Genomic DNA, 14524 nt, shown 5'->3' with positions numbered 1-14524 from the left:
AAACTAATCACTCTGGATATCCACATTGAGCCACCACCCCCGATCAAAGAAACCACCGTGAAAAACTTTTCAAAAGCATACTTCACATTACTTAAGATGGAGGCGGGAAGTTTCAAAGCCCCCATGCTAAAGGATAACGCTGTCCAAGCTGCAAAATCCTTTACTAATGCACTCTACGGGCACCGACAAGAATGCATGGATTGTGCTATCCCAAACAAAACCAAGACTCACTCCTCCAAGAAAAGGAAACCAGTCTGGTGGACCCCCTGCCATAAACAAGTTTTACAACAGAAGGAGGAAACTAGTACAGAAAAAAGTAAAATCCCAAGAAGGGAAGACATCCCCTGATCAGTATCAGCAAGAAACTATGTTAACTCATAAAATCATCCCAGGCTAGCTTCAAAAGAAAAACTGCCATGGACTCCAAAGATAACCACAAGGCATTCTTTAGCTATGTCAAAAATCTAACTGGCAACTCTCAGATCTGCTCGGAGTTAGTGCAGAATGGCGCAAAATACACTAAACCAACCAACAGAGCCAACATCCTGGCAGAGAGGTTCAGTGCAAACTTCACCCCCCTCTCACCCCCAAAAGGGCCCATAACTATACCAGAAGAATGTAGTGCCCCTGAAATCACAAACACTCAGGTTAAAACAGCCCTCTCCAAAGCTAAAAAACACAGTATCAGTGGGACTGGACAGTGTCCCAGGCTGCGTCCTACATGGGCTCAAAGATGAACTAACCCCTCACCTAAACACACTGTTTAAACTCAGCCTCTCCACAGGCTACGTGCCCACAGAGTGGCGCACAGCAATGATTATTCCATTCCGCAAAGGTGGAGCCACAACGGACCCCGGGAACTATCGCCCTATAAGCCTGGCTAGCTTGGTCTGCAAAGCTATGGAGCGCATCATCATGGATCTCATTAACAGAGACATTGGGAACCTCCAAACACTGGACCCTACCCAGTTCGGCTTTGTTAAGGGCAGATCATGCTTGGTAAACCTGGTGGACTTCTTTGAGACAGTTACCAAGGATATAGACGAGGGAAAGGTGGTCCACACATCCCACCTAGACCTTGCAAAGGCCTTCGACACCATTCTCCACTCAGGTATTATAGATACGCTCACCAGCCTGAACATAACCCCCTACATCACAAGATGGGTTGCCAACTGGCTCACAGACAGAACCCACATGGTAAGAGTTGTGGGAGCTAGGTCTGACTCTAAACCGGTTACAACTGGCGTTCCCCAGGGCTCAGTCCCAGGACCCCTGCTGTTCGGCATATACGTCTCAGAGGTACAGGCAAGCACAGGAGGAATATGGCTGACCAAATTCGCAGACGACTGCAAACTAGAGGCTATAACTGACTCTCCGGCTGACACAGATATCCTCCAAAAGGGTCTCACTGAGACAGATACTTGGTGTCAAAACCCTGGCCTCAAGCTAAATGCCAAAAACTGCATCGTCATCATCTTTGGAAAAAACAAAGTACCCACAAACTACCACATAGGTGGTAGCCCCCTAAATACAGAAGACGTAATAAGGGATCTGGGGACCCAGGTAGATAGTAACCTCTCCTTTGATAATCACATTGCCAAAGTGGTTAGAAAATCCTTCTATGTGGCCCACCTAATTACAAAAGGGTTTGCATCCAGATCAAAAGAGGTCATTGTGCCCCTCTACACATCACTCTTCAGACCCATCATAGAGTACAATGCCCCATTTAGGATGTACCTTACAAGACACCTAAAACAACTGGAAAGACCACAGAAGTACCTCACCAAGAGGATCACTGGCCTTAAGCAGATGCCCTATGCAGCTTGACTGAAGAAACTCCAGCTGTACTCGGTTGCATACCGCCTACTCAGAGGTGATCTCTGCCTGACATACAAGGCCATGTCCAACCCAGAATTGATGGACATGCTCCACCTAAAGAAAACCATATCCCCTCGAGCCACATGCTCCAGGGATCTAAACCTCACCACAACAATATAAATAGGACATGCTGGAGGGAGAGATTCCTGTCCCAGAGACTTCCCATGCTCTGGAACAAGATTCCAATCTACATTAGGCACAGCTCCTCACTAACCCTCTTCAGGAGAAACCTTGACAAGTGGATGGGAAACAGAAAGTTTACCCCAGGGATCACTTCAATGGATCTGCTGGACAGAGGCACAGGGAACTAATCTAAGGGGGTGGCGAAAGCCAACACATTCCGGCTAAGCTTATAAATGTTTTCGGGCAGATAGCCTAGTACCTACCTATGAACCTATAAACCTATGAATAAGGGGCTACTGGCAAGGGATGAGGATTATGCTGGCATGTATTTATATTCCCTCTAACTTAAACTACTATTATGGAGCTTTAATTACTTATAGGTGGGGACTGGAACTTGATTTGGAACACTGAGGATGTATCTGGGGGACCAAGAAGGGAAAATATAAGAAAAGAGGGTAGATTTCTGAAGAAATCTTTGAAAATATTTGGTTTAGAAAATATGAATTCAGCAGTAGGAGCTTGGAAAAAATGTATGTATTTTACTTTGACATTTGTTAACCGGGATAAGTCATCCAACTGGGCACAAGCCTTTTTACAGCAAAGGCCTGAGTAGAAAAAGCACCAGCAAAACAAGAATAATACTAAACAATAAAAGATACAAATATAAAATATAAAAATAATGACAATAATGTTTAAAAATTTCCATAATTAATTAGCAAAGACAGATTAAACATAATGATGTAAAAAACATGGTGTGAGTACACATACCAGAATAAGAAGACAGGGAAGGTTATCAGTGAGAATTGTGCAGTTTAGTAATAAGTTTCAACAGCAGAAAAAGTTTCAAGGGAGAACCTGAACTATCTGCAGAGTTGTTGTACAAGTAGATGAGAGGAGTTGAGAACAAGGAAAAAAAGGATGAAGGTAGTAGAAAAGGAGAAAAAAAAAGATGTGAGCAAAAAGGAAGAGTGTAGGGACATGGAAATGAGAGGATGACTTGCTAGGGGATGGGAGGGGAGATAGTGGAAAATTAAGAGTGAGTATGGGGAAGAGAGTAGCACAGAAGTGTGATTGCGGGTAGGGAGGGTAGAGGGGGGATCAGGGAGTGGAAATAAGAGGAGGAGTTAGAAACGTGAGGTAGATAGGTGTGAGGTTAGGGGTTTCTAAGACAAAGACAAAGCCAGGAGTTAAGGAATTTTTCTCTTAATGCTTTCTTGAAGCCAAGTCTGGCATAGATTGGATGGTTAGAGGTATTTTGTTCCAGGCTAGAGCAACCGTGTAGCTGTATAGAGAAAGACCTAGGTATTTTGTAGGCTTGTAGATTTCTAACAGGAATTGGTCAGAGCTATGGAGTGAGCAGGTGGGTGTACAGGAAGTCAAGAGTGGAGCAATGGAAGGACAGGATATAGGTTTATATACTATGATGTGACAGAGGAGAAGTAAGAGGAGGAGATGGTGAGGTAACTCAAGCCATTTGAGGATATTTAGAGATATACAGTGGTGTGAGTTATAAGGCTGGTTAGCAGCAAATCTATCAATTTTCTTGTAGCAGAGTTCTAGCTTTGTTTTAAGGGTGGATTGTAGATTGGTTAGGATTGGAAAGGTGTAAAGGAGGGTGGGAAAAAGATAAGCATTAGCAAGGGCAAGTTTAGTGTCACTGGTGAGGAATATTTTAGCTATGTAACACATCCCCAGTTTTAGGTGAGTTTGTATGATACAGTTTTAGACATGCAGGTCAAATTTTAGTTGATCATCGATGATAACACCCAAGAGTTTAGAATATGCCATTACTTCTATTTAGGTGTTGTCAAGAGAAGTAATGGTAAAAGATGATTTTTGGTGAGATAGTGACTTTGGGAGGAATAGAAGCAGATTTTTTTGAGGTTGAGAATAAATTGTTTTTTTTGTTTGGCCAGAGTTCTATTGAGTTAAAGAATTTTTTAGTAAGTGCTTGCATGTGTTTGAGATTGTCAGAGCAGCACATGATGGCTGTGTTGTCAGCATACTGGGTAAGGGAAGAGGAAGAGCAGGATGTATGAAGGCATTTGGTGAAGATGTTGAAAAGAATTGGCCAACGAATGGAGCCTTGAGGTGCACCATTGTTAATAGGGAGGAGGTTGGAGAAGGAGGAATGCCACTTAACAGTCAGTTGGCAGTTAGAAAAGTAGCTAGACAACCAGTTGAGAGTAGATTTAGAGAAGCCATGGGCAGACATTTTATGAAGAAGAGAGAGACAGTGTCAAAGGCTTTGGAGAGGTCCAGAAGAAGGGCAGATACTAGGTTATTGCTTTCTCTAGCTTTAATGATGGTAAGTGTGAAGGAAAGTAGAGTGGTAGTTGTGCTGTGATTGGGGTAGAAGCCATGTTGGGTTAATGTGAGTAGATTTCTGTTTAGGAGATGTTGTAGAAGTTGTTTGTGAATGCATTTTTTTAAATTTTTAGAGATATGGGACAGAACAGCAATGGGCCTTAACTTAGTGAGTTATAGATTGTCCATCTTTGTGAAGTGGAACAATGTAAAATTGTTTCCAGCTAGAAGGGACTAATGATTTTTGAAGACAAACATTAATTATGATGGAAGTACAAAAGGCAATTGAATTAGCAGCAAGTTTGAGGAATTCAGGATGGAGGTTTATCCACTGATGGAGAGCAAGGTTTAAGTTTGGCAAGGAAAGATTTTATGTATGCAGTAGGGACTGGTTTAAGAGAGAAAGTGTCTATGTTGTTGGGGAGTGAGGGTGGTGGTGTGGGGTAAGGGTTGGAGATGTTTTGCATTAATTTGTTGATGGAATCAATGAAGTGGGAGTTGAATAGAGTGGCAGTTTCAGAGGTAGAGAGGTTTGGGAATGTGTTTGGTATCCCTGGAGACCCAGGGTTCAGGATTTAATTTATGGTATACCAGAATTTTTGGGGGTTGTTTCGATGGAGTGTTTGAGGTTGTAGATAAAAGCTTTTTTTATCTATGTTGGCTTGTTTCTTGTATGGTTATGAAGTTGTTTATAGGTTTGAAGGTGATTGGGGAATTTGGATTTAAGACAGTTTTTACAAGCTGTGTCCCCTGTTGTGTATAAGGATTTGGGTAGAATGGGAGAGCCAAGGTGCATGGCGAGCTTTGACTCTTTTTACTGAGAAGAGCAAGGGAGTTAAGAGTATCCAGGAAAATGTGGTTAAAGTTCAGAACTGCATCCTCTAGTAGTTGGCTTCGGAGGAAGGACCAGTTTATAGAGCTAGGTATATTATTGAACTGTTCTGTGTTGCAGCTGGAGAGATTGCAGCATTCTATGTATATGTGTTGCCTGATGGGATGTAAGGAAAGTCTTTGTATAGAGACATGGGGGTGGTCACTGACAATGTCGAGGTTATTCAGGCAGCTTAATGTGACTCAGTCAGCCAGTGGTGGAATACTGAGCTGGAAAAAGAAAATTTAAGAAAGTGAAGAAAAGAAAGAAAAAACCTGCATAGCAGATATAGTAAAGACAAGGATAAAAGGACTACTAATTACAAATTAAACCATTAGAAATTACTACTGTAATTTTCTACAAAAAAGGCAGTGGCAAACTGTAGTAAAAAAGAAAAAAACAATGCAGGGATTACATACAAGTTAGCAGAAAGGAATGCAGAAAAGACAAGTTAGCTAACCAAGTTTCTGCTTAACAAGACAAATATAGGTATTAGACTTTTTCATAATTTGTTGGATTTTCTGGGGGACTAACGTATATTTATTTATTTATCTATTTTACATTTGTTGACTGGGATAGTCCGACTGGATACATGTCCATTTTCGGCGGAGGCCCGGGGAGAAAATCTCCACATAGCAACACAACAAAAGTGAATATAGCACAAACATATTTTACATAGATTGACAGAGCAAGCAATTTATGACAACAATTCATCTGTAATATAGCGTACTTGCATTCATGTGTATGAAAGGATACTTAGATAGATAAATTCCACTGAGATGTCTTATGAAGAGTATAGAGATGGTACTAGTCAGGAGTAGAGCAAGGACATAGCCAGTATGATTTCAAATATTTTTTGAGACTTTTCTTGAATAGGGATAGTGAGGATTCTTGGGTAATGTGGGCAGGAAGTAAATTCCAAGTTTTGCCAACAGAGTTGGCAAACACAGCATCCCATGCCAAGTTGTTGGATTTGAATGTTAGTACCAGTAGTCTATTAGATGAGCGTAGAGTCCTGTGGTTATAATGGGGGCAGATAATGTTTTTAAGTACAGGTGTGTTAGTTGGTCGGTTGAGGACTTTGTGTGCTGCTATGAGCTGGATAAACTACAATAGAGTAGGCAGTTCAAGCCACCCTAAAGTATTTAGATTATGACAGTGGTGTGTCCTATATGCCATGCCAGTAGCAAACCTAGCAATGTGGTTGTAACAGCAGGATAATTTATTTAGGTTGGTTTTGTTCAGGTTTGTGAATAGAGGGGAGGCATAAAGAAGGGTAGAGAGTAAATGGGATCAGGCAATGGAAGTTATAGACCGTATCAAATTCCAACAGCTGAGAAATGAGACGAAAAAAGCCATCACCCTGGACAAAAAAAACTACTTTTGTCACCTACAAAATAAACACCAAAATAACCCCCAGAAATTCTGGGCAGGTTTAAATAACCTTCTCCATTCTGGCAAATCAACAACACCTACCCCTGGGACACTCATTGGCAAAAACCCTGAAGAAACAGCAAATAATTTCAATTCCTTCTTTACCGAGACGATTCAGTCTTTAGCCAACCAACTACCCCCCTCCTCCTCCTCTCTTAAAAACACTGCAGTAAAATCACTTCCCTATTTTACCTTCCAGCCCATCCCTACATCCTTTATCAGAGCCTTATTGAAGAAACTAAAAGCAACTACCCTCTCTGCAGACCTACTACCAGCTGAATACCTGCAAATAACTGCAGATGTTATAGCCTACCCTATATCTATTCTAATCAATAGAGCCATAACCGAGGCCACAATCCCCTCTATATGGAAAATATCTTATGTCATTCCACTCCATAAAGGTGGTGCCTCCACAGAATTATCAAATTACAGACCAATAGCTATACTGTCACCGCTAGCCAAAATTATGGAAAGATGTGTACATAAACAACTTATTCATTATCTTACCCATAACAATCTGTTGACCAACTCCCAGCATGGTTTCAGACCTCACCATAGTACGACAACAGCTCTACTCTCCTTCACCGATACAATTAACCAAAACCGGAACAATAAAAAAATATCCTCTGCCCTCTTTCTGGACCTGTCAAAGGCCTTTGACATGGTAAACCACCAATTACTTCTTAACACATTGGAATCCCTTCACCTAGATTGCTCAGCCCTTAATTGGTTCCATGCTTACCTCTCTGGAAGACAACAAGCTGTCCAGTGGCATAATAAGCTTTCACACCTGTTACCTAATACCATAGGTGTCCCCCAAGGCTCTATTCTGGGACCCCTTCTTTTTTCAGTCTTCATAAATGAATTACACTCAGTTATCCCTGAAGCCACATGTATCCAATATGCAGATGACTCTACCCTTATATGTTCTGATGCCTCTGTATCCAAGTTACAAGTAGCCACCCAACTCTGCTTTACTACAGTCGAGAAATGGCTTGCAGAGCGTAAACTCATCCTAAACCCAAACAAAACCAAATTGCTTCTCCTTTTCCCCACTCCTACCCCTCCTCCCATACATCTCACCCTTCAATCCAATAATGGAACCATCATCTCACCTGACCCCTATACAAAACTACTAGGAGTTGTCATTGACAACAAACTTAGATTTGACTTGCATATCAATCAAACTATTAAGACTGTAAATAAGAAACTTGGATCCTTATACAGAATAAAGAACTTTCTCACCCCTTTTGCCAAACTAGCCATAGCCCGTACTCACCTTCTTTCTACTCTCCTATATGCCTCTCCTGTTCTTTCTTACCTAAACAAATGTGAATTGAACAAACTCTGTACCTCTTATAACCACATAGCTAGATTTGTAACTGGATCCCCATTTAGAACACATCACTGCCTTAATCTGAAAAAACTAGACTGGCTAGAACTACCCAATCTTCTCAAGTTGAACCAACTCACAGAAGCATTTAAAATCCTAAAACAACCCGAAAAAAACCCAGCACTGAGTACAATAATTATTCCTTACTCCAATCTTAGCTGCCTTCGCTCCTCTAATAGACACCTTGTCCACACCACCAAATCCAACAATATGGGTGGTGAAGCTCTCTTTGCTAACACCACTGGAAAGTTATGGAATGCCCTCCCCAACAACCTTAGGCTAATTTCCTCCCTTGATCAATTTAAAAAAACTCTAAAACAATATCTTAAGGCAAAATGGCTCTGCCCATGCATACATCCAGATTAAATGCCCTCAGTCAAACAGATACTTCACTTACTCCATAGGACAACTTCAGAGGGGATACTTAATCCAGTTGCCTACTATCTGCTCACCACTGGAACTACTTTTTAATTTCTGTCTCATTTTTTTTTCTATTGTACTACTGTAATAATTGCACTAAGAATCCTAATTAAACTGTTAGGTTATAGTAACTAAATTGAATGTAATTTTGTAATTTTGTATTTTCCTATTTCTCCTTTCTGCTATTTTTTATTGCACTACTATTTCACTTTTTTGTAACTATATTGTATCATTCCTTGTGGAGCTTTTCTCCCCGGGCCTCCGCTGAAAATGGACATGTATCCAGTCGGACTATCCCGGTCAACAAATGTAAAATAAATAAATAAATAAATAAAATAAATTATAGCAAGAGGCATAAGGAAAGGTCTGATTTTATAGAGGGAGTCAAGTTTTTTATTAATGGTTTTGATGGTCTGATTGATATGAATACCAAATTTGAGGTTATTGTCTATAACAACTCCCAGGAGCTTGGTGTGGACTTCAAGAGAGATAATGGTGCCATTTTTAGAGTTTATTGTAAAGAATGGAGGGGAGGACCTGTGGGTGGGGGAGAAAAGAAGCAGCTTAGTTTTGTTAGGATTTAAGAGCAGTAGTTGATTAGTGAGCCAATTTTCAATGGTGATGAAAGTGTTTTTGGGTTAGTGTCATTAGTTCAGACGGAGAGAAGGCTGAGCAGATCAAAGTGGAATCATCTGCATACTGAATGCAGTGGCATTTGGGATGACGGAGTGGAGATCATTAATAAAGATGGAGAAGAGAAGGAGACCTAATATAGAGCCTTGGGGGACTCCTAGGGTGATGGGTAGCTGGGCGGATAGCTCGTCTTGCCATAGGACTGCCTGTTGTCTACCAGAGAGGTAGGATTGAAACCACTGTAGAGAGTGGGAATCTAAGGAGATGGCCTTCAGAGTGTGGAGGAGTAGTTGATGATTAACCATATCAAAGGCCTTGGATAGATCAAGAAAGAGTGCTGAGGAAAGTTTCTGATTATTATGACTGTGGTTAATGACATCGGAGAATGATAGAAGAGCTGAGGTGGTACTATGGTATGGCCTGAAGCCTTGTTGGGAGTCAGCCATCAATTTGTTCTGAATAAGGTGGGGCATAAGTTGTTTATGTACACATTTCTCCATAATTTTAGTGAGTGGCGACAGAATGGCTATTGATCAGAAGTTTGACAATTTTTTGGAGCTGCCTCCTTTATGGAGAGGTATAATATGGGATATTTTCCAGATTGAGGGGATGGTACCTTCAGAAATAGTTCTGTTGATCAAGACAGAGACAGGGTGTGCTATGGCATCAGTGGCTTTTTACAAATACTCTGCAGGGAGGAGGTCAAAGGCTAGGGTGGTAGGTTTTAGTTTCTTAATTAGGGCTTGGATTAGGGGAGTAGGAACAGGTTGAAAACTAAAGCATGGTTGAGTACTGGATATGACAGCACTTTGATTATTGCCAGTAGGAGTGAGCTGGTTAGCTAGAGACTTGATAGTTTCCGTGAAGAAGCTATTGAAGGTATTAGCTATGTCCTCTGGAGGTTTGAGATTGGGAACTGAAGGAAGTGGGGTGGAGGTTTGGCAAGGGTGAAGAAGCTTGTTTATTTCAGCCCAGAATCTTTGGGGGTTGTTATGGTGTTTCTGTTGCAGATGGCAGTGGTAGTTCTTTTTTTTATCTAAGATACTAGATTTTTTTAGTATCATTTCTTAGCTGTCGATATCTGAGTTGGTCAAGTGGGATTTTTGTAGCATACCAAGTCGTCTATGGTTTATTTCTGTGTAAGGTTTTAGAATTAGTATCTTTTGACAGCCACGGTGCAATATTTGTTTTTTGTCTAATAATTCAAGTAGGGGCATGGGAATCGAGGATGGCAAGGAATTTGGTATTGAAATAGTCCACTGCTTCATCCAGTGGAAGCTGTTTTAGGAGTGACCGATTGCAAGCTTTGAGTTCATTCTGAAACTTTTCAAGGTTCAAGTTCTTGTTGATTCTAATTGTTTTATAGGTGGGCTGGTTGGGGCTGTCATCCCTGAGCTTAATAATATAGGTAAGACAGCGGTCACTTAGATCATCGGGCAAGGTGCTTGACTTGTACTGTAGGGTATTGCCATTGATGAGTATCCAGTCTAGGGTGGTTTCTTTGCTGTGGGGTTTACTGAACCTAGTGGGGGAGGATACAGTCTGTGTAAACCCATGTAGGTTAATGTGGGTAGTAGGAAATTCTGAGGAACAGGTGTTCCAATCAATGTTAATGTCTCCTAGAACAATGGTTTCTTGGGGGTAGTTACTGGATAACCAATGTAGGATATTTTCTAGTGTGTCTGTGTTCTTACCTGGGGGAATGTAAACACAGACAATATATCTACATTTGTTTTATTTATTTGTAATTTGGTAATAAATATTTCTGCATTGTTAACCTGGGGTGGCTGGTTGGTGTCTGCTGTAACAGTTAGGGTAGACTTGTATAGCACAGCTACTCTGCCACCCTTCCTTGAGGTCCAGTCTAATCTAAGTATGTTATACCCTGGTAGAGTTACCTCAGTGTCTTTGGCTGACGGTTTTAACCAGGTTTCTGTAAGGCGTAGTATGTCTGGGGTATAAACTGCTAAGAGGGAGTGGATGTTATGGACCTTATTATTTAAGCTTTGGATGTTAAGATGGCAGGCCAGGAATGAATTAGGGGGCCTATTTGACAGGGCACTGTTGGTCTGATTGGTGGTATGGGAGCTGAGGTCATCATGGGAGGATGGGCCAGGGTTTGAGTGAATGTCTCCATCTTTCTTAAAGTTGTATTTTAGGCTGACTATGAGTTTCAGCAATTTATTTATAAGTTTTTATAGTATCAGGCTTTAAGGTTAATTTAACTAGATATAATGGGGTGGTAGTAGTTAGGAGTTATAGCGTTAGATGAGAGGGGAATATTAAAGTAGCTGATTTTATTTGAAGCTGGAGGGGTGGAAGTTTCGTATTTTGGGTAGTAGAATCCTGGGTCATAGTGATTTTTGTACGTGGTTAAGTGATATGAGACAATGAGCAGTGGTACTAGAGATAATGATAGGAGTAATTTGGGTACTGTCATTGTGACTAGCTGAGTAATTTTAATTGAGGTTGTGCTTAAGCAGAAAAAAAATTAAGAAGGTTAGGTGTTTTACTGCAGGCAGTGAGCAGTGCTATGGATTAACAAGTGTGCCCTGACTGGTTAGAAACGAGGGGGCGTGGTGTATATAGTATAAATTTAGCACCACTAGGGGAGAGTGAGATTTGGGCGCAGGGTGGGGCACAGAGTAAGCCCGAGCGAAGCGGGGCTAAGCCAGATAACAAGAATCCCTACAGTCAGCACATGCAAATAAGAAGTTATGTACTCACCATAACATTCCATCTGAGTAGATAAACTTCATTTGTCAGCAACCTATGGGTATCGGATCTGACTTCGGATCCGAGCTGGCAGTTTTCAACAGCTTAGATCCGAGCTCCTAGCTCCTCCCCCTACCCATAAACCCCTGCCAACCCTGACTGACCTCAGATCAAGTTTGCCCCCAAAACAGCAACTGCTAAAGATAGATCAATGTCAAAGACCATCTCTGAAGACAACAAATGTGAACAATCAAAGGTCAGGGGGAAGGAGGGGGGGACGGTTGCTGACAAATGAAGTTTATCTACTCAGATGGAACGTTATGGTGAATACATAACTTCTTAATCTGCAGTAGCTAACTTCATTTGTGTAGCAACCTATGGGACACAGTCCCCAGCTACCTAAACCTTGGGCGGCCATCATGGAAGGATGTTCCGGAGCACTGCAGAGCCAAAGGATGATCTCCCTCTGGAGATAATATCCAGTTTATAATGGTTGATAAAGGTATGAGATGAGGTCCAAGTGGCAGCCGAACAAATATCATCTAAGGATACCCTGGATCTAAAGGCAGCAGAGGTGGACATAGATCGGGTAGAGTGGGCACGGACTCCCTGAGGTGCGGGCCTACCAGAACTTTCATAAGCCAAAAGAATACATTGCGAGATCCATCGAGACAATGTGACTTTAGATACCGATTTACCCAAATTCATTTTGGCAAAGGAGACGAACAACTGGTTGGATTGCCTATGACCAGATGTCCTGTGAATATAAAATCGAAGTTGTCTATGTACATCCAAAAGGTGTAGTTTGTATTCCCCTTTGTTCTGATAATTGGGAAAGAAAACTGGCAGGTTAATGGACTGATTGATATTTGACTCGGAAGCAACCTTAGGGAGAAAAGAGGGATTGGTCCTGAGGTAAACTCTATCCTTGTGAAAGGTTAGATATGGGGGTTTCACCCAAAGGGCTTGAATTTCAGAAACTCTTCTAGCCGAAGTGATGGCGACGAGAAAGGCCGTCTTCCAAGGCAAATACTTGAGATCCACTGAAGCTGCAGGCTCAAAGGGGGAAGCTGTCAAGGCCTGAAGCACTAATGTCAAATCCCATGGAGGTACCACTTCCTTTACCGGAGGTCTGAGCAGGAAGGTGCCCTTCAGAAAGGTCTTGCACAGTTTTGAGGTGATCAAAGGATGCAGATCATGTCCGACATGGTAGTGAGAGATAGCTGCTAGTTGAACCTTGACGGTGGAACAGCTAGCCCCCTGGTGAAACAGTCCTGATAAGAAGTCTAACACAGCAGGTAAGGGAGCTGTGAAGGGATCCAAGTTTTGACATTACGCCCAAATCGAGAAACGTTTCCATTTGCTACTGTAAATCTTCCTAGTAGAAGGCTTGTGGGCTGCTACTAGAATGGCTTTGACTGGGGAAGAGATGCCGGGAGTCCTAGCTATGAGTGGAACTGGAGCAGCCAAGCTGTGAGCTTGAGACTGACCAGGCTCGGGGTTGGGAGACCCAGAGGGTGGGAAATCAGATCCGGGAGGGGATCTAGAATCCAAGGAGGATTCACCAGATGAGACCAAAGGTAAGGAAACCAGGTTTGACGAGGCCAGAATGGGGCAATGAGGATAATCCTGCTCCCCAACCGACTGGCTTTCTGTAGAAACTTAAGCATCAGGGGAAGAGGTGGATAAGCATAAAGCAGACTGGGAGGCCAAGCATGCACCAGAGCGTCTCTCGGGGATTCCCCGACTTGGGGAAATAAAGCGACATAGCTGTTGCATTTGGTGTTTGAAGGAGAGGCGAAAAGAACGCAACAGGGCTGCCCCCACTTGGCAAAAATCTGATTCACTACCTGCGGATTGAGAGACCACTCGTAAGGGGTCTGTCCGCCAGGATGTTGGACCGTCCCGGAATTTGCGTTGCAATGAGAAAATGGTTGGTGGAGATCGCCCATTCCCACACTCTCATGGCCTCTCGACAGAGTGGGTAAGACCTGGTTCCCCCCTGTTTGTTGATGCACCAGACAACCGACATGTTGTCCATCTGGATCGCAATCGTCCCTACAGGAAGAAGGTCCTGAAGTGCTTGCAACGCTAACAGCACTGCCCTCATCTCTAGGACATTGATATGCAAAGAGATCTCCGTGTTGTTCCACGTGCCTTGGACAGTCCTGACCGAAGAGTGCCCCCCCCCCACCCGAGGCGAGAGGCATCCGTGGTCACTGTGGCAAGGGGAGGGGTCATAGAGAAGGGTCGTCCTGTGTGGAGGTCCGAAGATTGCAGCCACCATACAAGAGCCCTCTTGCAAGCCCTGCTGAGGGGAATGGGATGACTCAGAGGGTAGTGACGAAAAGACCACTGGACTTGGAGGGTCCATTGCAAGACCCTCCTGTTCAGACGTGCCATTGGCAATAAGTTGATTGCTGCTGCCATTGAGCCTAGAGCCTTCAGGACCAATTTCGCAGGAGGAGCTGAAGATAGACGGATGGCCCACACATGAAGCCTCAGGGTTCGAAGTCGTTCTGGGGTTAAGAAGGCTACAAGATTGATTGTGTTTAACCTGGCCCCGATAAAATCTATGACCCGAGTCGGGGTGAGAGAAGATTTGTCCATATTTATTGTGATCCCTAGCCAGGGAGCAATGTGAAGAAAACAGTTCCTGGCTGTGCAGAGTAGATGCCTTGTTGGGGCAGTCAGGAGCCAGTCGTCCAGGTACTGAAAAACCTAAATTCCCTGGAGCCTCAGGTGGGCCG

The sequence above is a fragment of the Protopterus annectens genome, chromosome 5.part0 (genome assembly GCF_019279795.1).
Source record: "Protopterus annectens isolate FY-2018-M chromosome 5.part0, PAN1.0, whole genome shotgun sequence".
Lineage (NCBI taxonomy): Eukaryota > Metazoa > Chordata > Ceratodontiformes > Protopteridae > Protopterus > Protopterus annectens.
The sequence above is the reverse complement of the archived record's forward strand: the minus strand, read 5'-3'. Positions refer to the sequence as shown.